The following is a 25,399-nucleotide window of genomic DNA, read 5'->3' as shown; positions in this document are numbered from 1 at the left end:
ATGTTGAGACTGTTCAATGAATTAATATTCCAAGAAGTTGCCAGCATAACTGTAAGGTAGATGTTCTTATAGAGGAAACATGTTCTAGATTTGCTTTATGATCATGGATAAGTCACATAGCCTACTTTGGACTGTTTTGGTCATTTGACATATGGGGGGGGGCTCAATTACAAGATCTTTAAGATCCCATCCAACTTCCCTATTATATGATTTAGGCAACTTCCATTTATAAGTAATTAATGAGCTGATTAAGGACATGAAATAAGCCACAGAACCCTTTGATGCTAAGAAAGAGTCTAAGTCCTCTGACAGAAATAACTTAGCAGTCTCTGGGGGAAAGCACTAAAAGAGACACTAGCATAGCTTTTAAAAAACCCATATTGGATACAAGGGAAAATGGTCAGTTTATCTATCCAAAGTGACAGACATGTATCAATTTGGAAAAATTAAATTAACTCATTGCTTGCGGTTAAAACTATAGTGAAATAATATTCATGGCATACATCTGAAAACCCTTAATCATTACTTTGGAGTATTTCTGATCAAATTTGACCATGTCACTGCATGGAATCTTAACTTCAAAGAAAGAGAAGCAGTATGCAAATGAGGCAGGGAGCCTACTATCAAAAAACCTAGGATAGACTTCTGGCTACTCCACTTGTTTGCTTTGTGACTATAAGGTTGAGTCATAAAGAATAAAGAAAACCACATATAAATATAAAAGAAAAGTGTTTATTTCCATCATGTAGTTCGTAGTTATTAAAAAAGAAAAAAACCCACTTTGTTTAACTTTTCTTGCTCTCCTTTCTTAAAAGAAAATAATGGGACAGGAGATGCCTTTGTCTCAAAATGAAATGCAACACCCACTTACCTTTGTTTTACCATCACTTGCAATTGGGCTAAGATCATTGGTATTATCTGGGTTTAACTTTAGTGTGGGTTTCTTTAAAAAACCAAATTGAACTCATGAAGAATAAAACAGTTTCTTTAAGATTAATTGAAAAAAAATGGAAAAAAAAAGATTAATTGGATTTCACTTTTTAAGGATGTTTAGTGTAAATATAATAAAATTTGCTCTTTTGAGTATTGAAGGAAGGAAGGAATGTGCGGGAAGTGTACAGAGCACTAGCTAGAACTTATGCACGTTAGCCATTTTTGGAACCCTTATTTTATGTGAGAAAATGAAAGCTTAGAAATATTAAGTAACTTGCATAGGATGATACCTGTAAATTGTGCCAGGGCTGGGCCTCAAGTCCTGAAATTCAGCTCCATAGCCCTTGCTCTTAACCCTCTACTAAGAACTCACTGAAAAATTGAGGGAGAATATACATATATATCTCTTCTAAATTGCCAGTAGTGTGGAAGATGGACTGGAGTGGTAAAGTATTAGGGAGATAATTAAATTCTGAGCAAGATGGTGGCCATGAGAATGAAGAGGAAAAAATGCTGGGAATACACATTTTTTAATTCTATAATCACCATCACCTGACTGTATAGGAAGTGAGGAAGGAGATAAAGATGAAGGGCTGGTTTGACCTGGGGTAAGATAAGGAGTTTGAAGCACTGGAATACCTCCATTGCTGGAGACAGCATTGTATAGGAGGCTCTGACTAGCAGGGCAACTACGTAAGGTTGTACAGACAAGTTGGGGCTGAGATACAGCCCAGTTCCCTGCCAAGTCAAAGCATTGTGCATCCAGAGGAAAGGGACCTTTATTATAACTTGTATAAAGTATGGATTAGAAGAGGTCTTGCTGACCAGATCTCTAGATTGGCCTTTAAGTTGAAGCCGTGAGACTGGATGCAATCTTCTGAGGAAGAAAGTATAATGGGGGGAAATAAAACAAACACACAAGGAGGTGGGAAGAAGACAGGAGCCCTCTGAAGAGAGTGAAGAAAAAAGAAATGGAAGTACAGGCCAGTACAAGATCCCTAACATCTCACGACAGAAATATTTCAAGAAGAGGAAATAGTATAAATGGTAGAAAAAGCAGAGGTGGGCACAAGGATAAGAAGCTATTGGATTTAACCATTAATTAACCATCATTAGCAACCTCTGAGAGAAATTTTCAGTATTGTGATAGAAATAAATGCCAAACTGCAAAGAGTTATAGAGTCAGAGGGAGGCGAGGAAGCAGAGGCAGAAAATGCAAATTCTTCTTGGCACCAAGAAGAGAAAGCTTGGTTGAGAAAGCTGAGTGTGTATTTGTTTAGTGTAGCAGAGGCTTGAACATTGGTTGTACCCTGAGGAAAAGCAAAGGTGCAAGTAAAAGGATATAATTTATGAAGTAAGGCCTGGTTTCATCTTCATAAATATTTTGTTTAAAAGTTCCATAAACACCAGTGCCCCAGGAAATTCTTTAGCAAATACTCATTAATGAAATGACAGCTATTTAAAAATGTTCCCATAGCTATTATATGTTTATCACCCCTTGTTTAATAAAGACTTCTGGCATGGAATTTTGAGTTCTTTCTTTAGTATGAGAACTCTTCCGTTCCCTGAGGATTTTCAGAGAATAGGGTACATGGTTGACCTCTTACTCAGACAGAAGGAAATTATGCTTTCACCTCTTGCCCCTGAATAAATTTATCGCCCAGTCATTACTTCTTCTGGATGAATATAGAAATTAGACTGAAAGCTGGAAGCCTGGATTCTAGATGAGTAATATTTCCGGACTTAGTTCTCCTACTCTGTAAAAAGAGAGATTTGGACTTGCTAATTTCTAAGTCATTACAGCTCTAAAATAATCAAATGAACAAAAATCATATGTAAATGAATGCTTATCCTTATTTTGTTTATCAAAGAACACACTGAAACAACATGGGTTCCCAAAGATGGGGGCACATATTCTATTATGTACGGTATAGTCATAGAATGGAATATTATACACTTGTCAATTATCTATTTTCCAAAGTGTTCTGAATGATATAGAAAAAGTTGCCAATAAAATGTTACATGAAATAGGTGGAAATCAAATGTGCAGTGTTAAGCCAATTTTGTAAAAAATAAGATGAAACAAAATGTTGGTACTGTATTATGTACATAGATACAGAAAGAAGTCTCACAATAGGAATTAATCTTCTAGAGAGTGGAATTGGTGAGAATAATTTATTTTGTCACTCTCTTTATAACCATTATAATTGTTAACTCCCTTGTGAGTTGGGAAAGGCATTTTACATTTGAGGTTTACAAGAAGGTTGTTTTCATTTCCACTGTATTCAACTCTACTTACAATGTTTTCATGTGTGGAGAAGGAGGACCTATAAGTGCCGTCTTCCCTGCTGGACTAGCACCATGTTGCAGAGAAGGACCACAGAAGACACGCTTGATATTAAACATATTCAAAAGCAAGCAGGTTGGAGATAGAAGCTACAGAAACATGAAAATTGCTCCTTAGAATTACTATTATTTTTTGTTAGTTTGGAAAGATGTCAGTGTTTGCCTAGATCTTTCTAACTTATATAATCTTTAAAGTTTTTTTTTAAATTTTAAGATCACCAAAATAATATTTGGCTTGTAAAATTGTCTTAGACTCAGACACATTTATTTATTCTTCTAATTTCCTACTGTCTCCCCACAAAATATATATATATATAATATTAATACAATCAAATGCTAGCAACATCTGCTGTAGCAAATGTATTATAAATCCCGCAGTACCTTCAGCAAAATAAACCAAACAAAAAAGGGGTAGGGCTTCCCTGGTGGCGCAGTGGTTGAGAGTCCGCCTGCCGATGTAGGGGACACCGGTTCGTGCCCTGGTCCGGGAAGATCCCACATGCCACGGAGCGGCTGGGCCCGTGAGCCATGGCCGCTGAGCCTGCGCGTCCGGAGCCTGTGCTCCGCAACGGGAAAGGGGTAAAGGAAAATGGCTGACACCTCCGTGTCCTCCAACTCTGCTTTTTAAATTATTTTTGACAATAGGCACCTGATGCTTTTTCTTCATAGAAATGTACAGTTCCAAATTACTGTGTGCTAACAGCAATTTCCTAATTTGTTAAATGGCATTGTCTAATGAAGTTTTCATGTTTTAGCATGACCCAGCAGTAAACTAAATAACAAATACTCCAATAATAAAATATGAAGTAAAACATATGGTTTTAGTATCATGTTATTTGTTAATACCGTTTTAAGTTATATTCATTCAACAAACACTTATTGCATGACTAAGACATACCAAAAGAACCTTAGTCTTTGACCACATCACCTTTTAAATTCTCTAGAAGTACCAATTTAGTACATTAAACAAAGGCCAATATATAAGGATGTAGTTCAGTCAGTTTGAGCATCTCTTCTTTCCTGAGAGGTTGTAATTGAAAATAAACTAAATGCAGATTTTTATGGGAACAAATCAATTATCTCTCTGTTCAGCAATTTAGGAAATATCAACAGCTTCTCTCCCTAGCTCACAACCTACAGCATTAAGCTTGACAGCCCCTTGGAACACATACATCTTGCTCACTGAATTCTAGTTCATGAGGGGCTAGCTTCTGAGACTTCTGGAGAATCCTCACGAGGTTATGTTAAAAAGGATCCTTACAAGGCATTATCAGTGAACACTGTCATGTGTTAATTTATTTTAGCTTTTTCTTCCTTTACTAGTTTGATAAAGCATTTTCTAAATAGAAGTCTTCCCAAGTGTGTATTCCTAATGGCATTAAGTTTTCAGGGATTTTTTTTTTTTTTTTTTTGCGGTACGAGGGCCTCTCACTGTTGTGGCCTCTCCCGTTGCAGAGCACAGGCTCCGGATGCGCAGGCTCAGCGGCCATGGCTCACGGGCCCAGCCGCTCTGCGGCATGGGGGAATCCCCCTGGACCAGGGCACGAAGCCGCGTCCCCTGCATCGGCAGGCGGACTCTCAACCACTGCGCCACCAGGGAAGCCCTCAGGGATTTTACGTTTAGATGTTGTGGTAATATAGTTCTCATGCAAAATATGCATCACATATAAAATTTCCTACTTAGGTATGAATGTGAAAATTAAATTCTGATTAACCTGAAATAGTCAAGTAAGGGAAACCTTCATCATATTGACTTAAAATAACAATAGTATACTTTCAAATTTAAAGAGTTATGTTTCAATTAGAATATCATTTTATTTTAAAATAACTCATGCCATTTAACTGAAAGAAGGAGGGAGGGAAAAATCTCTATCTTTTAGACAATGTTTCTAAATTTATGTAGACCCTAAATTCACTGTTGCAGACAAAAGGCAGTCCTTAATTCATTGTTTCAAACAGAAAGACTTTGTCATATACACCACAAGATGCTTTAACATCTAGAACAATTTCTACGGTGACTAGGAGAAATCTGTATTTAAAAAAACAGCTTAAGTTTAAAAAGGGCCTCCAATACAAAAGGCCTCACAATGTAGTTCTATACAAAGCTCTATGATCAAGTCATTAGCAGTGGATTCTAATTAAAGTTGGAATGTAGAATTGCCCTGGACTCAGCTTATAGCTTCACGTATCTGTCTAATATACCCAGTTTTAATATTTTTCTTGTGTAGAATAGGATTAATTATCAAGATCATTGAGAAACCAGTGATTCATTTTGCTCTGAAATGCACAACATAAAAAATATTGGAAGATAAGAAAACATATATTCAGCTACTAAATTCAATGCTTTACAGTATTTTTCAGCTTAAAAAAAAGCTGCAAGAGAAGATGCAGTTAAAGAAACCAAGATATTATTGAGACAATTAGCCTTGCATTCCTCTTTTTTCCCTAAAGTATCATCACCACACAGAAGAATTGCATAGACTAGATGATGATGATTTTTTTTCCTTTTCTCTCTTTCCTACAAAGCAGTATTATGCTATTTCCCAGTCATACATGCATGTGAATAGCATATGGGTGAATGGGACTAAAATAGAATACATAGTACTTGATTAATATTAATTAATATTATAGACCCCTTGGGATTTGGCTAGTCACTGATTCCTTGACACATGTCTCCAATAACTGTATAAAAAGCAGAACAGGGCTTCCCTGGTGGCGCAATGGTTAAGAATCTGCCTGCCAATGTGGGGGACATGGGTTCGAGCCCTGGTCCGGGAAGATCCCACATGCCATGGAGCAACTAAGCCCGTGCGCCACAACTACTGAGCCTGCGCTCTAGAGCCCGTGAGCCTCAGCTACTGAAGCCCGTGAGCCACAGCTACTGAAGCCCGTGTGCTTAGAGCCCGTGCTCCACAACAAGAGAAGCCACTGCAATGATAAGTGTGTGCACTACAACGAAGAGCAGCCCCTGCTCGCCATAACTAGAGAAAGCCTGTGCACAGCAACAGAGACCCAGTACAGCCAAAAATAAATAAATAAAATAAGTAAATTAAAAAAAAAAAAAAAAAGCAGAACAAATAGCACTTTCTGTATTTGATGCAGGAATGAGGTAGTTATCCCAGAGCCACTTCCATGACAACACAACTAAGAACTTGGACATAAACCAAGTCTCCTAAGCACCTAAAATAGATGTCACTGTGTCTATGTACTTTGGTTCTACACTTTCCTCATAAAAGATTCTCTTGGGGTCTTCAGATAAAGTTATTGTCTCTCATTCCTTCCATAATTTTTTATAAACTTGTTTGTTTTCTGGTTTCCTTGTGCACAGCACAAATGAAATAATAATTACAAAGGGATGGTTGAGGCTGAAGACAGTTGTTAGAGAATGCAAACTGTCCACATCAGTAGGTAATGAAATCCCATTTCCATATGGATGGTGGACACACACATAAAAAATGTCCTATAAGAATAATATAACAAGTTTTAAAAGCATAGTAATTATGTGACCTTTTGACATAAGAATAGGCTTACACACCACAGAATAGAGCCCCCAAGTATTATTATATTATAGAATAATTCCATTATGTGTATTCATGACGAGAATGCCGAGCAATTCAGAAAACATTAAATTGAATTTAGTCTCCTCCAGAGAGATAGCAAAATATATAGTGGATTTCAGAAAGATGACTCTCCAAAAATGGCTAAATCCTTTCTAAAACTTTTGGAGTTTTCAGTGGTAGACTTGTAAGATTTCTTTCTGGAAAGTCCACAGATAGAGAACTCCTTTTATTGACCAGCAGCAAATACTATATATTAGTTAACCAGGCCTCTGGGGAAAGAGTGACATCTCAGATGACAGTGGTACAAGGGGTCTTTTCTGTCCACTCCACTACCACGTGGGCTATTCCTCTTCTTCTGCTCCGAAAGCCCCTCCATAGCTCAGTGATTTAAAATCTTATGGCAAACATCACTCTTAGAAATGTTGTCCCTTTAAGGTGGATGAGCTTAACAAGATAAACTTCATTTAAAAAAAAGCAGGCTTACCAGAATTTTTAAAGATAAATGGGGGTAAAGGGAAGGAAGGGTTAAAATTAACAAGTATAGAAACAAACTAAAGATAAAACCCCAATTCAAAAGCTTGTGTTTTCCAGGTCAGACCCACCAAGCTGTAATGAGGTCAGGGAGCCTCGACTGAGCCAAAGTGCCTGGAGCTGCCCTGTGCTGGTCCTCTTATCTGATTGGCTATATAGGTTTTATACTTGAAGCTGATGATGCATTAACCAATCTCTGCCCCCCCTCCCCCCAGGTCAAGAGCATTCTGTAATATTAAAGCATATCCCTCTTTATTTGATATGAACAATAAAACATAAAAACCACCCATGACAAGAAGAAACAAAGGACAAAGTTAAACTAAGCTTCAAAATAAAATAACAACAATTATTAGTTTCCTGAAAACAAAACTAAACAAAATCTGAGCAGCTTCAACCACCAACAGCTACAAAACAATACTAAAGAGCTAAAGAGCTAAGATATTTTAGAGTGTGTTTTCTCTCAGAATAGAGGCAAAGTGGGAGAAAAAGGTCAAATGACCACAGAATACTTGTGCCCGAAACAAATGAACCCTGAAGGAGATTTCAGTGAGTAAAAAACAGTACCTTATAAGTAACTGGTCTTGTCTACTCACAGCTGTTTCCAGTGCCGACTCTTGTTTAACTGTCTACTGACTTCAGTTTAAAGTTAATTCTGTTGGCAAAAAAGTACAGAGCTTGTCTGGAAAATGCTGTTTGGACATAAACCATTCCTTTCAAAGCGGTGGTAGCTGTAGTTAAGTTTTCTTGTAGAGGGGGATATAAACCCTTCCTGTAGCTAATTTTATTCCTCCTCCTTCCCCTCAGACTTAGTCAGTATCCTCCTATCCCATATATTGAAGAAAGAGACTAGGAGGGAAGAAAAAAAAAAAAAAAAAAAAAACTGCCAGGAAATATACCTTAAATAATGTAGTATTTGAGCATTCAGAAAAAAGACAAAAATTTTTTTTAAAAAGAAAAGGAGAATTAAAAATGAGAAGCGTAAAAAGCACAACAGGATCTTAAATATAATTTAACCCAATGCCCTCATTTTATAAATAATGAAACTGATGCCCAGAGAAAACATGATTTGTGCAAGGTCACTCACATAGCTCATTCGTGCCAGCTAAAAATAGTTACCAGGTTTCACAATTCCCAATTCAATGCTTTTTCTACTACGCTAGTGTACCTGAGGGGAAATGGTTTAGCTTTTTCCTCTGTATCCTTGTATAATACCCAAATGAGCTGGCAGGATGAGTAACACAATTACAGTGTGAGAACAATCTGTTCTCAGAAAAAAAAATTTCCCTCCACTTTAAAATCCTTAAGAGTGAAAGTCTCTCTATAATGCCTAATTTCTTTTATACTTAGGAAATAATCTTTCCACTGATGATTTTCCAGAATATTTTTACGACTCAGGAGTTGCCATTTTTCAGGGGATGTGAACATCCCTTAGTGCTTACAGAGAACTACTTCTGAAAGGGATGGACCTGTGACAGGTGTTCAGTATTTCTACCCAGTATCAGTGGTATTGTTACATGGCTCTCGAACGGGAAACACATTACTATTACCAAAAATCTCCACTTCCAATTTGTCAGAAAAATTTTTACCACACATACAAGTTTATTCTTGACTATTATTTATTATACGTGACCAAATAATTATAAAAGTATACTTTTTAAAATGAAAATTGGATTAGATTTTTTGAAACATGTTTTCCAAAATGCTGAGTAATTAATGCATACAGTATCATTTTTACAACACTGACGAATAAGCAATTCATATTCAGAACACGTAAATGCTGAGAGAGAAATCTCGTAAAACCAAGTGCTTCTTGACACAATGGCACAATCCTATTCTCCTTTTATTCTGAACTGTCTGATTGTGCTCTATGCAAAGGGAAATTCCACAGACATTAACATCTAATCTACATTTATACGTAACACTAATATGTCAAATATGACAAGTTTGACACACTGATATGTATTTCTTGGGCTTACTTAAAGTTTTCCATATTTTCCTTTTATTTCTTTTTTGATTTGAACATTTTGCCTGTTGTCTGTTAGAAAAGGCAGAAAGGAAGCGTGAGTAAAACTTTGAAAGAGAAGTAGGCTGTGAGGAGACACACAGAGATTTAGATGGATTCAGGGTTGTTGAGCGGACTCAGGAAAAAAGGTGTAGAGAGAAGTCACATACCAGCAGGTTGTTTAGAACAGAAGTGGGCTGAGCCACAGACAATAGATTATAGGTATTGACTTCAGGAACCAAAGTCTCTCAAAATAGGTTAAGCAAAGAAAGAACCAGCAATTTTGGTGACCAGTGCAAGCAACAGGAAATTGGCCCTCAAACTTACTTTGTAATTCATGACATGGTTCCTTTCTACGAATTGGGAGGGAAGCAAGCGCTGTCAATATGTGAAATTCAGCACGATCTAAAATAGCACAGTGATATACGACCATTTAAAACTTTTTTGTCCCTTTATATTTAGGACCCTTGGACATACTCCAGGTTGCCCTACACTGGGCATGCTCTGAATTTCAGAATACTAAGGTAGTTTAGAGGGGAAGAGTCACTGTGTTATGAAGACGGAATCTGTGGAGTTGAATTCCACTGATGGGAGAAGTACTTACGGCAGAGGTGAACTCCAGGGCAGACTGTATTAACACAGACAAGGCAGTCGGAATTCTCTAACTCTTGATCTCCTCCTCCTTTTCAGGTTTACAGTAACGTAAGAAGAAAGCTTGTACTAAAGAATCCCAGAGAGCAGTTTTGTGATAGCAGTGAAGGGAAGTGAATGCATGAACAGTTATTAGATTATTCTATGCTTGGGAGAAGTTTTCATACATGGAAGTTTTTAACATGCCCAGGGGACTGATGCACATAAAAAATCTCAAGCATTAACCCTCTTAAACCAATTCCAGCACATGCTTACTTGGTTGCCCATTTCCTCTCACAATCCAGTCTCCTAGCAGCAGCCAGAGTAATTATTCCCCTCTTCCTCTCCTCTGCTGGTTTCTATCATTCCCTGCTACATATCATCCAATGGTTTTCCATCATTACTCTCCTTCATCCCTTCCAATGGTTTCCCATTATCCCCTGGTTCATAGGGTCCAATAGTTTCCCATCATTCCCTGTTTCATCCCTATAAGTTTCCCACTGCCCTTCGTATAAATCCAAATGCCTAACCATAGCCTCCTAGGCTCTTCATCATTTCGCCCCTGTTTATCTTTCCTGCTGCTTTCCTAACCTGTTGTTCCATCTGTCTAGCATGTTCCTCCCTCATATCTTCATAGAACTATCCCCCTTCTCAGCACTCAAAGCTCATCTCAAATGCTTCCTCTCAGCTTCCAGGAAGATGGCGGAAGAGTAAGACGTGGAGATCACCTTCCTCCCCACAGATACACCAGAAATACATCCACACGTGGAACAACTCCTACAGAACACCTACTGAACGCTGGCAGAAGACCACAGACCTCCCAAAAGGCAAGAAACCCCCCACGTACCTGGGTAGGGCAAAAGAAAAAAGAATAAACAGAGACAAAAGAATAGGGACGGTACCTGCACCAGTGGGAGGGAGCTGTGAAGGAGGAAAGGATTCCACACACTAGGAAGCCCCTTCGCGGGTGGAGACTGCGGGTGGTGGAGGGGGAAAGCTTTGAGCTGCGGAGGAGAGCACAGCCACAGGGGTGCGGAGGGCAAAGCGGAGAGATTCCCGCACAGGGGATCAGTGCTGACCAGCACTCACCAGCCTGAGAGGCTTGTCTGGTCACCTGCCGGGGCGGGCGGGGCTGGGAGCTGAGGCTCGGGCTTCAGTCGGAGCGCAGGGAGAGGACTGGGGTTGGCGGCGTGAACACAGCCTGCAGGGGGATAGTGCCCCACGGCTAGCCGGGAGGCAGTCCGGGGAAAAGCCTGGACTTGCCAAAGAGGCAAGAGACTTTTTCTTACTTCTTTGTTTTCTGATACGCGAGGAGAGGGGATTAAGAGCGTTGCTTAAAGGAGCTCCAGAGACGGGCGCGAGCCGCGGCTAAAAGCGCGGACCCCAGAGACGGGCATGAGACGCTAAGGCTGCTGCTGCCGCCACCAAGAAAGCCTGTGTGTGAGCACAGCTCACTCTCCACACCCCCCTTCCGGGGAGCCTGTGCAGCCCTCCACTGCCAGGGTCCCGGGATCCAGGGACAACTTCCCCGGGAGAACACACGGCGCGCCTCAGGCTGGTGCAACGTCATGCGGGCCTCTGCCGCCGCAGGCCCGCCCCGCACTCCGTGCCCCTCCCTCGCCCCAGCCTGAGTGAGCCATAGGCCCCGAATCAGCGGCTCCTTTAACCCCGTCCTGTCTGAGCGAAGAACAGACGGTCTCTGGCGACGCAGAGGCAGGGCCAAATCCGAAGCTGAACCCCGGGAGCTGTGAGAACAAAGAAAAGGGAAATCTTTCCCAGCAGCCTCAGGAGCAGCGGATTAAAGCTCTACAATCAACTTGATGTACCATGCATCTGTGGAATACATGAATAGACAACGAATCATCCCAAATTAAGGAGGTGGACTTTGAGAGCAATATTTATGATTGTTTCCCCTTTTCCTCTTTTTGTGAGTGTGTATGTCTATGCCTCTGTGTGAGATTTTATCTGTATAGCTTTGCTTCCACCATTTGTCCTAGGGTTCTATCCGTCCGTTTTCTTGTTTTATTTTAATAATTTTTTTATTTTAATTATTTTATTTTATTTTACTTTATCTTCTTTCTTTCTTTCTTTCCTTCCTTCCCTCCTTTAGACAACGAATCATCCCAAATTGAGGCGGTGGACTTTGAGAGCGGAATTTATTATCTTTTCCCCTTCTCCTCTTTTTGTGAGTGTGTATGTATATGCTTCTGTGTGAGATTTTGTCTGTATAGCTTTGCTTCCACCATTTGTCTTAGGGTTCTATCCGTCCATTCTTTTGTGTTTTTTTAATTTTTTTTCTTAATAATTATTTTTTATTTCAATAACTTTATTGTATTTTATCTTACTTTTTTTTACTTTATCTTCTTTCTTTCTTTTTTCCTTCCTTCCCTCCTTCCTTCCTCCCTCCCTCCCTCCTTTCTTTCTTTCTTTCTTTCTTGTTCTACTAATTCTTTCTTTCTACTTTGTCTCCCTTTTATTTTGAGCCATGTGGATGAAAGGCTCTTGGTGCTGCAACCAGCAGTCAGTGCTGTGCCTCTGAGGTGGGAGAGCCAACTTCAGGACACTGGTCCACAAGAGACCTCCCAGCTACACATAATATCAAACAGCGAAAATCTCCCAGAGATCTCCATCTCAACACCAGCCCCCAGGTTCACTCAACGACCAGCAAACTACAGTGCTGGACACGCTATGCCAAACAACTAGCAAGACAGGGACACAACCCCACCCATTAGCAGAGAGGCTGCCTAAAATCATAATAAGTCCACAGACACCCCAAAACACAACACCACACGTGGACCTGCCCACCAGAAAGACAAGATCCAGCCTCATCCACCAGAACGCAGGCACTAGTCCCCTCCACCAGGAAGCCTACACAACCCACTGAACCAACCTTAGCCACTGGGGACAGACAACAAAAACAACGGGAACTACGAACGTGCAGCCTGCAAAAAGGAGACCCAAAACAGTAATATAAGCAAAATGAGAAGACAGGAAAACACACAGAAGATGAAGGAGCAAGATAAAAACCCACTAGACCTAACAAATGAAGAAGAACTAGGCAGTCTACCTGAAAAAGAATTCAGAATAATGATAGTAAAGATGATCCAAAATCTTGGAACTAGAATAGAGAAAATGCAAGAAACATTTAACAATGACCTAGAAGAGCTAAAGATGAAACAAACAATGATGAACAACACAATAAATGAAATTAAAAATACTCTAGGGATTCCCTGGTGGCGGAGTGGTTGGGAGTCTGCCCGACAATGCAGGGGACGCGGGATTGTGCCCCAGTCCGGGAGGATCCCACATGCCGCGGAGAGGCTGGGCCCGTGAGCCATGGCCACTGAGCCTGCGCATCCGGAGCCTGTGCTCCGCAACGGGGGAGGCCACAGCAGTGAGAGGCCCGCGTACGGCAAAATAAAAAAAAAACAAAAATACTCTAGATGGGATCAATAGCAGAATAACTGAGGCAGAAGAACGAATAAGTGACCTGGAAGATAAAATAGTGGAAATAACTACTGCAGGGCAGAATAAAGAAAAAAGAATGAAAAGAACTGAGGACAGTCTCAGAGACCTCTGGGACAACATTAAACACACCAACATTTGAATTATACGGGTTCCAGAAGAAGAAGAGAAAAAGAAAGGTACTGAGAAAATATTTGAAGAGATTACAGTTGAAAACTTCCCTAATATGGGAAAGGAAATAGTCAATCAAGTCCAGGAAGCACAGAGAGTCCCATACAGGATAAATCCAAGGAGAAATACGCCATGACACATATTAATCAAACTGTCAAAAATTAAATACAAAGAAAACATATTAAAAGCAGCAAGGGAAAAACAACAAATAACACACAAGGGAATCGCCATAAGGTTAAGAGCTGATCTTTCAGCAGAAACTCTGCTGTGCAAAAGGGAGTGGCAGGACATATTTAAAGTGATGAAGGAGAAGAACCTGCAACCAAGATTACTCTACCCAGCAAGGATCTCATTCAGATTTGATGGAGAAATTAAAACCTTTACAGACAAGCAAAAGCTGAGAGAGTTCAGCACCACCAAACCAGCTTTACAACAACTGCGAAAGGAACTTCTCTAGGCAAGAAACACAAGAGAAGGGAAAGACCTACAATAATGAACCCAAAACAATTAAGAAAATGGGAATAGGAATATACATATTGATAATTATCTTAAATGTAAATGGACTAAATGCTCCCAGCAAAAGACACAGATTGGCTGAAGGATATAAAAACAAGACCCATATATTTGCTGTCTACAAGAGACCCACTTCAGACCTAGAGACACATACAGACTGAAAGTAAGGAGATGGAAAAAGATATTTCATGCAAATGGAAACCAAAAGAAAGCTGGAGTAGCAATTCTCATATCAGACAAAGTAGACTTTAAAATAAAGACTATTAGAAGATACAAAGAAGAATACTACATAATGATCAAGGGATCGATCCAAGAAGAAGATTTAACAGTTGTAAATATTTATGCACTCAACATAGGAGCACCTCAATACATAAGGCAAATACTAACAGCCATAAAAGGGGAAATCGACAGTAACACATTCATAGTAGGGGACTTTAACAGCCCACTTTCACCAATGGACAGATCATCCAAAATGAAAATAAATAAGGAAACACAAGCTTTAAATGATACATTAAACAAGATAGACTTAATTGATATTTATAGGACATTCCATCCAAAAACAACAGAATACACATTTTTCTCAAGTGCTCATGGAACATTCTCCAGGATAGATCATATCTTGGGTCACAAATCAAGCCTTGGTATATTTAAGAAAATCGAAATTGTATCAAGTATCTTTTCCGACCACAACGCCATGAGACTAGATATCAATTACAGGAAAAGATCTGTAAAAAATACAAACACATGGAGGCTAAACAATACACGACTTAATAACGAAGTGATCACTGAAGAAGTCAAAGAGGAAATCAAAAAATACATAGAAACAAATGACAATGGAGACACGACGACCCAAAATCTATGGGATGCACAAAAGCAGTTCTATGATGGAAGTTTATAGCAATACAATCCTATTTTAAGAAACAGGAAACATCTTGAATAAACGACCTAACCTTGCACCTAAAGCAATTAGAGAAAGAAGAACAAAAAAACCCCAAAGTTAGCAGAAGGAAAGAAATCATAAAACTCATATCAGAAATAAATGAAAAAGAAATGAAGGAAATGATAGCAAAGATCAATAAAACTGAAAGCTGGTTCTTTGAGAAGATAAAAAAATTGATAAACCATTAGCCAGACTCATCAAGAAAAACGGGAGAAGACTCAAATCAATAGAATTAGAAATGAAAAAGGAGAAGTAACAAATGACACTACAGAAATACAAAAGATCATGAGAGATTACTACAAGCAACTCTATGCCAATAAAATGGACAACCTGGAAGAAATGGACAAATTCTTAGAAATGCACAACCTGCCAAGACTGAATCAGGAAGAAATAGAAAATCTGAACAGACCAATCACAAGCACTGAAATTTATACTGTGATTAAAAATCTTCCAACAAACAAAAGTCCAGGACCAGATGGCTTCACAGGCAAATTCTATCAAATGTTTAGACTAGAGCTAACACATACCCTTCTCAAACTCTTCCAAAATATAGCAGAGGGAGGAACACTCCCAAAGCCATTCTATGAGGCCACCATCACCCTGATACCAAAACCAGACAAGGATATCACAAAGAAAGAAAGCTACAGCCCAATATCACTGATGAACATAGATGCAAAAATCCTCAACACAATACTAGCAAACAGAATCCAACAGCACATTAAACAGATCATACACCATGATCAAGTGGGGTTTATTCCAGGAATGCAAGGATTCTTCAATATACGCAAATCAATCAACATGATACACGATATTAACAAATTGAAGGAGAAAAACCATATGATCATCTCAATAGATGCAGAGAAAGTTTTCGACAAAATTCAACACCCATTTATGATAAAAACCCTGCAGAAAGTAGGCATAGAGGGAACTTTCCTCAACATAATAAAGGCCATATATGACAAACCCACAGCCAACATCGTCCTCAGTGGTGAAAAACTGAAAGCATTTCCACTAAGATCAGGAACAAGACAAGGTTGCCCACTCTCACCACTCTTATTCAACATAGTTTTGGAAATATTAGCCACAGCAATCAGAGAAGAAAAGGAAATAAAAGGAATCCAAATTGGAAAAGAAGAAGTAAAGTTGTCACTGTTTGCAGATGACATGATACTATACATAGAGAATCCTAAAGATGCTACCAGAAAACTACTAGAGCTAATCAATGAATTTGGTAAAGTAGCAGGATATAAAATTAATGCACAGAAATCTCTGGCATTCCTGTACATTAATGATGAAAAATCTGAAAATTAAATCAAGAAAACACTCCCATTTACCATTGCAACAAAAAGAATAAAATGTCTGGGAATAAACCTACCTAAGGAGACAAAAGACCTGTATGCAGAAAATTATAAGACACTGATGAAAGAAATTAAATATGATACAAATAGATGGAGAGATATACCATGTTCTTGGATTGGAAGAATCAACATTGTGAAAATGACTCTACTACCCAAAGCATTCTACAGATTCAATGCAATCCCTATCAAACTACCCCTGGCATTTTTCACAGGAGTAGAACAAAAAATTTCACAATTTGTATGGAAACACAAAAGACCCCAAATAGCCAAAGCAATCTTGAGAACAAAAAACGGAGCTGGAGGAATCAGGCTCCTTGACTTCAGACTATACTACAAAGCTACAGTAAACAAGACGGTATGGTACTGGCACAAAAACAGATAGATAGATCAATGGAACAGAATAGAAAGCCCAGAGATAAATCCATGCACATATGTTCACCTTATCTTTGATAAAGGAGGCAGGAATGTACAGTGGAGCAAGGACAGCCTCTTCAATAAGTAGTGCTGGGAAAACTGGACAGGTACATGTAAAAGGATGAGATTAGATCACTCCCTAACACCATACAGAAAAATAAGCTCAAAATGGATTAAAGACCTAAATGAAAGGCCAGAAACTATCAAACTCTTAGAGGAAAACATAGGCAGAACACTCTATGACATAAATCACAGCAAGATCCTTTTTGACCCACCTCCTAGAGGAATGGAAATAAAATCAAAAATAAATGGGACCTAATGAAACTTCAAAGCTTTTGCACAGCAAAGGAAACCTTAAACAAGACCAAAAGACAACCCTCAGAATGGGAGAAAGTATTTTCAAATGAAACAACTGGCAAAGGATTAATCTCCAAACTTTACAAGCAGCTCATGCAGCTCAATAACAAAAAACCAAACAACCCAATCCAAAAATGGGCAGAAGACCTAAAAAGACATTTCTCCAAAGAAGATACGCCGACTGCCAACAAACACATGAAAGAATGCTCAACATCATTAAACATTATAGAAATGCAAATCAAAACTACAGTGTGATATCATCTCACACCAGTCAGAATGGCCATCATAAAAAAATCTACAGACAATAAATGCTGGAGAGGGTGTGGAGAAAAGGGAACACTCTTGCACTGTTGGTGGGAATGTAAATTGATACAGCCACTGTGGAGAACAATATGGAGGTTCCTTAAAAAACTACAAATAGAACTACCATATGACCAAGCAACCCTACTGGGCATATACTCTGAGAAAACCATAATTCAAAAAGAGGCACGTACCAAAATGTTCATTGCAGCTCTATTTACTATAGCCCGGAGATGGAAACAACCTAAGTGTCCATCATTGGATGAATGGATAAAGAAGATGTGGCACATGTATACTGGAATATTACTCCAGTATTCCATAATAATGGAATATTACTCAGCCATAAAAAGAAACGACATTGAGCTATTTGTAATGAGGTGGAGAGACCTAGAGTCTGTCATACAGAGTGAAGTAAGTCTGAAAGAGAAAGACAAATACCATATGCTAACACATATATATGGAATTTAAGGGAAAAAAATGTCATGAAGAACCTAGGGGTAAGACAGGAATAAAGACACAGACCTACTAGAGAATAGACTTGAGGATATGGGGAGGGGGAAGGGTGAGCTGTGACAAAGCGAGAGAGAGGCATGGACATATATACGCTACCAAACGTAAGGTAGATAGCTAGTGGGAAGCAGCCACATAGCCCAGGGAGATCAGCTCGGTGCTTTGTGACCACCTAGAGGGTGGGATAAGGAGGGTGGGAGGGAGAGAGACACAAGAGGGAAGAGATATGGGAACATATGTATATGTATAACTGATTCACTTTGTTATAAAGCAGAAACTAACACACCATTGTAAAGCAATTATACTCCAATAAAGATGTAAAAAAAAAAAAAAAAAGAGCATGACCCACAAACAATAAATGCCAAAAAAAAAAAAAAAGAACAACAACAACAACAAAAATGCTTCCTCCCCAGAAAAAGAATTTCCTGACCACTCTGGCTCACCATCTTCCCCACCACATACACTTACTCTCTCTACCTCATTTCCCTATTTCGGTTTTTCTTTATAGCACTTACCACTATCCAAAATTGTCTTTGGTTCTTTTTTACTTATTCATTAATTTCATTAGTTAGTTTAAATATGTTTACTTTATGTCCTCTAGAATAAGTTTTATACCATCAGAATTGTATCAGAAGTTATAAATAAGATCAGAAACATAAGATTTAGGCTTTTAAAACCTCATTATTCTCAGTGTTCAGAACAGTATCAACTATAATATAGGTCTTTGATAAATATTTCTTGAATGTATTATTTATATTCCTGCCTGGGTTACTACTCTTCAGTCAACAATCATCTAACCCAAGTCCATAAGCGTGAGGGCAAAGACTAATCCACCTTTACAACTGACAGAACCCTGCAAATCTCCTTGTGGCTCAGAAGCTAGGCATCCCGGAAATAAAGAAAGAGCCCCTGTTGGGCTCTAGGCATGTAGTTGTATCTACACAAGGGGCCTTTAAACCCTTGAATTTTCTTAACACAAAGGCCAGAATGTCTCCTTGACTTGCCAGAATATCCTTCATGGATATATGCACCTAACTAGGTATGGGGTTTTTTTTGCTGGAAAGTCCTAAGAGCTTCCAGATATCTCCTTTTTCTCCTGAACTCTACAGTAATTGCACTTATTAAAATAACAGATATCCTAATTCTATCCTTTTCAGGTGGTTTCAAGAAACTGCTCTCAGCTGCCAACTCTTCAGGAGCAGAAGTTAAATCCTTGCATTTACAACATATGTTTTTTAAATGAAAAGGGGGAAGACTAAATAATTTTAGAGAGGTGAGCTCACAGATAATTTCATCTCCCATCTCAGTTCTCCTCCACACTGATTCAGAGCTCTCCAGTGAGCTGTAAATTAGATTTCCTCTCCTGTCTCATGTCCTACTGCTTCCTAATTACCTGTTTTAGTGAGTCAGCCTTTCTGGGTCCTGGGACTCAGATGTATTGTGGGTGATGTGACTGGCTAAACACACTCTGGGTCCAGTCACATCAGAAAGGTGTTTTGTGATGGCAGGCAAAGAGAGGGCGATCCTTTGTTTGAAAGAGAATGATTCTTCCCAGGCACCACAGCATCTATCCCCCTAGGACACCCTGGTAGAGGAAATTTCTTGCTTGAACACCGTTACCACTCAGTGGCAAATAACATCATTTTAAATTGCTATGGAAAAAAGTACCCTTCTCTTATGGTACTGACTAAATATTAATTTAAGTACATAGGTACCATTTATTTAGTCAATAAATCAAAGCTGCAAATAGTTTTTGATTGCCTTCTAAGGACAGGGCCTTGTGCTCGGTCATGAGAGCTGTATAATTATTCCTTGCTATATAATGGGATAATAATATTTCTTTATCCAGAATACAAAATTTCCTAGGAATATAAGGTGTAAGTTTCTTCTTTCATCCCCTCCTTTCTTCCTCTCTTCCCTTCTTTCCTTCCTTCAATTTATTGAAGCCCACATTTATTGAGTTCATATAATGTGCAATGTTTGAGTATAAAGAAAAATACGAAATCCAGTATGGGGAGAGATTTACCTTTTGGAGGTGGAAGAAGTCTACACACTTGGGAAATCAGTATAAAATTATAGGAGAGCACATTAGAGTAGCATGGAATCAAGAAGGGAAGTGACCGAAGAAGGCTTCCTTGAGGAGATGAAACCAAAGCACATTTTGAATGCAGAAGGAAAGGAAAAGGACTAACATTCCAGGCAGGAGACAGGACATACTTGGGCCACTTCAAGTAGTTCTACAGAGATGGAATGTAGAATGAATGACAGACTAATAGATAAAATATGCAGGAAGAAATATAGGCAAAAGCCAGAGTCAGGAATTGGGGTTTTATCCTGAAGACAATGGGTAGCTACAGAAGGATTTTAAACATGGGATATTTTGCTTTTAGAATGTTAAGTGGAGAAAGAATTTAGGAAAAAGTGATCTAAAGGACTACTTAAGAGGATCTTTCTTTATCCAGTTAAGACATCGTGATGGTCTGGAATTAGGCAGTAGGGATAGAAAGATAGAGATGGCCTCAAAAGATATTTAAATTGTTCCATAGGTAGGAAGATGTAGGAAAGGCAAACTTACTTCCAAAATTTCCATAAAATCATTACAGAAAAATGTATACAGTATTAGAATTGCATGAAAATGTAGTAAATCCTCATTACATAAAAGACACTTTTCATAAGTTCTCTCCATTTACAGAATAGGAAGCTGAGGCACGCAGCTTGAAAGAGTGACAGCAGAATTTGAAATCATGTCCATGTGGCCACAAAGCCCATATTCTTTACACTAAATTTTCTGCCCCTTTTAGGAGATCATAGATTTTTAAACTTGGATGATTAGGCTTGAAGAGATTGGAATATAATTTGGCAGGATCTTAAAAGATTCCTTAGGAAGAACTGTTTAGGTTTTTCTAGGTATAAGCGTGTTCAGATTTGAGACCCAACACACAAACAATTGTATTTGCATTGTTTCTACGGAACTATATGTTTTTCTCCCTGCAAAGCACAAACCCTTCATCAAATTCCTCTTGATAACCTAATCATTTTAAGCCTAAAAGATCTATTCACACTCTATAAAAGGATAGTCAGTTGAAACCAAAATGAGAGTGGACTTGGCAGATATCCTAGTTTAATCAAGTCAAATATTGAGTTTTGAGTAGAATGGAGTTTGAAAGAAAAATCAGTTTCAATGAATCTAGGAAGGGAAGAGGTAAAACTCTTAAGACATTGAAAACAGAAAGGGGCAGACAGCTCAAACAGGAAAAAAAATGCTGAGATTTGCTTTAAAGTTGGAGTAGGAAAATTCCTTCTCTAGCATATTTTACATCCACTGTAGGTAGGATAACCATATATTTCACTATCCAAAACTTGACTCTTTGAGAATAAAAGGAGGCACTCATTAATTACAATGGGATAGCAGATAAAAACCAGGACTCTTATAGACAAACCTGGATATACACCACCCTACCTAGAGGTTGGCATTAAACCTGCCTTTCAGATGATGATAGTATCAAAACTGAGGTCAGAGGTTTTAGAGTAACTGGCTCCTAAAGCGAGGCAAGATTTTTAAAAAGTGAAGGATTTTTACACAACTTGGACAAGGAGTACAATATATATAAAACAGCCAGATCAACTGAACCATTTGGGATATATTAATCTTTCAGTTCCATAGTATATTTTATTAAAAAATTATATGGAACAATGAAAAGTGACACCTCATTATAAGAGAGTCACAGAAAACAAGTATATAGTGTCTAGTCTCCCATATAAAGTGATGAATTCACATAAACATTTTGGCTATAAAATATAAGAATCTTAGTTTAGATGAGTGCCCCTAGATATTTTGATTATTTAATAAGCATAGGCTTATTTTTCAATGCATTAACCATCAGTGAGTCAATATGGATAAACACAAAACTCAGTCAAATCTCAATCCACTCTCCTGCTCCACTCCTGGATTTTTTTCTTAGATGAAGATATCCTTCCTTATATGGCAAAGTTCCTAACTAAGCTGCACAAAAGGAAGAATCGGCATAGCGTGGGAAGCTAACATTCCCAGGTACAGACAGGAGATATCAGTCACAACCAATTAGTTTTCCAACCTTGGTTCTGTCAGCAATTAGCTGTGTGACCTTGGACAAAACACTTCACTGGGGCTTAGTTTTTGCCTATACAAAATGAGAGGATTTAGTTAGAGTACCTTGGAGGTTCTTTCCGATGTGAAGTTCAACTATTCTCTGAGGTAATTATCTCCCATATGTTTTAAATATGTTTAAGGTTTATTTATCTATGAGGACTGGGAAGATATCTGCTGTATCATAAGAAAATTAAAACAGCCAGTTATTGAAAAAACAACTGCAATGGTAACACCAATGTTGAGTTTTTTAAGATTCCCAAGAATAAAAATGTAGGCAGTGGGGAGACATTTTATTTTTCAGTGTATAATAGGAGGACTGTTAGTATTTTCTTATGGGAGGAGTCATCAGATATATTGCCAAACCACATTGTGCTTAATAATTTTTAAATATTAAACTTCTTTGGGATCCCCAAACACACTGAGGATCAAGCTTCCTGAGTTTATACAGAAAAAAAGATTTCTCTCAGAAGTGTAGAGCTGCTTCCTGACTTTGTCATTTCTCACAAGAAAAGAATGAATCCACATTTACAAGACAGAGTGTTGCAAATGAATAGAGGAGGCGCCTCCCTGGGCTGTAGTCTTTGACAAGTTCCTAGATACATAAGCATGGTTCAAAAAATAATAAAAACAAAGTACCCATCAATCCTGTGCTATTGGATCTCAGGCTTCAATGCCACCAAATACAAGGAAGTCAGACTTTTTCCTTGTATTATTTTGATTCCTTTTCAATGCAGATCTAACATATTTCCTTATAAACAATACAAACAGTAATGAAGATGAATATAATGTAAAATTTATGGTTCCTGCCACCTCAATTCTATCCTATTCTTAAGGATTAACCATTGTCAACAGTTTGTTGTGCATCCACCCAGATTATCTGTCCATCCATCCATCTACATCTGTTCACATACACGTATATTTGCACACATACATACATATATATATCCACAAATCTGTTTTTCAAAAGAAAACATTATCTTTATTTACCCCAATTTTTGGAAGTTACAAATTTGTTTAACTTTAGAGACAAGCAAGTAAGCATAATAACAAATGTGTCTTCTTTTGTCTTCATAAAATCTCTTTCCTCTATCCTTAATACCTTGGACTTATCTACAAAACTTCTCAGGTGGCTAAGAAAAATAAATGCCATATTTTACTGTCAGTCAAAAAGCTTAACAAAATGACTACCTAATAAATGTTTACTGATTTGAATGAATGAATGAATCACACCAAGGACCCTAATCTCATCAATGTGGCAGAAGCTTCCAGGAACTAGTCACATGTGAATTGACTTCCCTAGTATCCATTCCTCTTTTTATCAAGTGTTCAAGAATTGCTTATTTGAATATCTCTTAAGGATTGTTTTTGTGTGAAGATGTGTCTGTTTCAAATCTGAATACTGTATGTTTCTTCATCACTATATGGCCACTAATCAATAAAAAGTCTTACTTGAATAGATCCGTCTCCTTCATCAAAAATTGGCCCTTGCAGTGTTTCCTCCATCATTTTAATCAACACATTGTTGGGTCTATTAATCCCAGCATTTGAGATTAAGAGATGTCAATGCATATTTCCCACAGTTCTAGGGGAAAAAAGCACTCCCATAGGCCAGTTTAGCCAGCAGTTATTGAACTGGTAAGATAATTACTAGCAGTTTTAGCTTATCCAGAAAATAATTTTATTTTTCTTTGAAATTTTAGTCAGTATATTCTTTATGTTTTCATCCTGGAAACTATCAAGTCCCTGGGTCTTGCAATAAACTTCAACATTGATTTCTTTCTTGATATTATTCAATGAGTCTATCATCATCTATGTTAGTAATACTTTCCTATGAAAGAATATATATTTCAGGAGATATCATTGGACTTTGCTGGTGAAATGTTAAAGTGTTTTTATTCTTCAAACTCCATTTGTTATTGACAAGTAGATGACATGTAAAGATATGAGTAGATGAGATAGAAGAGTGAGTGTACTTAGAAAAGATGAACAAGGATGGAGACGTGTGGCACTCCACTGAAGTGTTAGAAGTATTGGTAGTGTGTGTGTGTGTGTGTGTGTGTGTGTGTGTGTGTGTGTGTAGTTTATAAACATATGACCAAGACATACATGCACTGGGATACACCATTCAGTGAAAAACTTTGGAGATGCCTGTTTCTACTTGGAGAGATGTGGTACAGAAATAGTTGTGCAAAGGTGGAAGGGCTATAATACAGATGAATCATCATTAGATGTTTGTAACTTTTTATTTCGGCATAATTGCAAACTTACAGAAAGATTTGAAGAATACTACAAACAAAACCCAAACACCCTGTACCCAGATTTACCAATTTCCATCTATCAATCTATGTATAGGCATATCATTTTTTTTCTGAATCACTGAGAGTAAGTTGGAGACAATGTATACCTTTAGCAGTACACAGTGCTTCCTAAGAGCAAGGATATTTTGTTATATTGCTACAGTATAATTCTCAAAATTATGAAATTTAACATTGATAAAATATTATTATCTAACCCACAGTCCATATTCAAATTTGTAAATTATCCCACTAATGTCCTTTAGAGCTATTATTTCTCCGTTTCAGGATCCAGTCCATCGTCACGCATTGCATTTAGTGTTCCTTTTCTATAGACTCCTTTAATCTGGAACATTTCCTCAATCTTTCTTTGTCTTTATTGATCTTGAAATTTTTAAGGGTACAGCAAATTATTTTATAGACTGTCTCTCAGTTTGTATTTGCCTAACATTTCCTCAGGATTAGATTCAGGTTATACGTTTTTAGCAGAAATGCCAGGAAAGTGATGTTGGGTCCTTCTCATTGCATTATATCAAGAGGCATGTGACATCAGATTGCCCTGAAATTGATGAACTTAACTTTGATCCATTTTCTTATCATAGTCTCACCCAGCAGTTTTTAGCATCCATTGGTTACTTGTATATTTATTAGCTGTCATTTTATTGTATAATAAAAAAGCTTTCCTGTCACAACCATTTTTATTTATTTATATTAAAAGAAACTCATGGGTTTTTATTTTATTCAATTGGTTAAAACCAATTATTTTATTATCTACTTTAATATTGAAATTATTTCAAATTTGGCCAGTGAGAGCCCCTTCAGTCTGGCTCCTGTGTCCTTTTGTTATGTCACTATCATTCTTTGAGCACATTCTTATTTCTGGGGCAACAAGATGTTTCAGGCTTAGCTATACTTTCCCTGTCCCAGACTAAAATCAGTCTTCTCA

At 38.0% G+C, this 25,399-nt stretch overlaps 1 protein-coding gene across 2 annotated transcripts in view; it reads right to left on the bottom strand.

The window, feature by feature from the left end:
- Positions 1 to 25,399, bottom strand: part of ARHGAP24 (Rho GTPase activating protein 24) — a 422,684-nt gene that overhangs the window by 193,240 nt on the left and 204,045 nt on the right. Inside the window, exon 1 of one of the 2 annotated variants that reach the window (XM_030846996.3) lies at positions 7,935 to 8,164. The exons of the other annotated variant lie outside the window; for it this stretch is intronic. The gene's annotated coding sequence lies outside the window, so the exon portion shown is untranslated. Of the gene's footprint in view, positions 1 to 7,934; positions 8,165 to 25,399 lie in introns of those variants that run through there. 2 annotated transcript variants of the gene reach the window in all.

Source organism: Globicephala melas, chromosome 5 (genome assembly GCF_963455315.2).
Source record: "Globicephala melas chromosome 5, mGloMel1.2, whole genome shotgun sequence".
Lineage (NCBI taxonomy): Eukaryota > Metazoa > Chordata > Mammalia > Artiodactyla > Delphinidae > Globicephala > Globicephala melas.
Note: the sequence above shows the minus strand (reverse complement) of the source record. Positions and strands in the feature narration are given on the sequence as shown.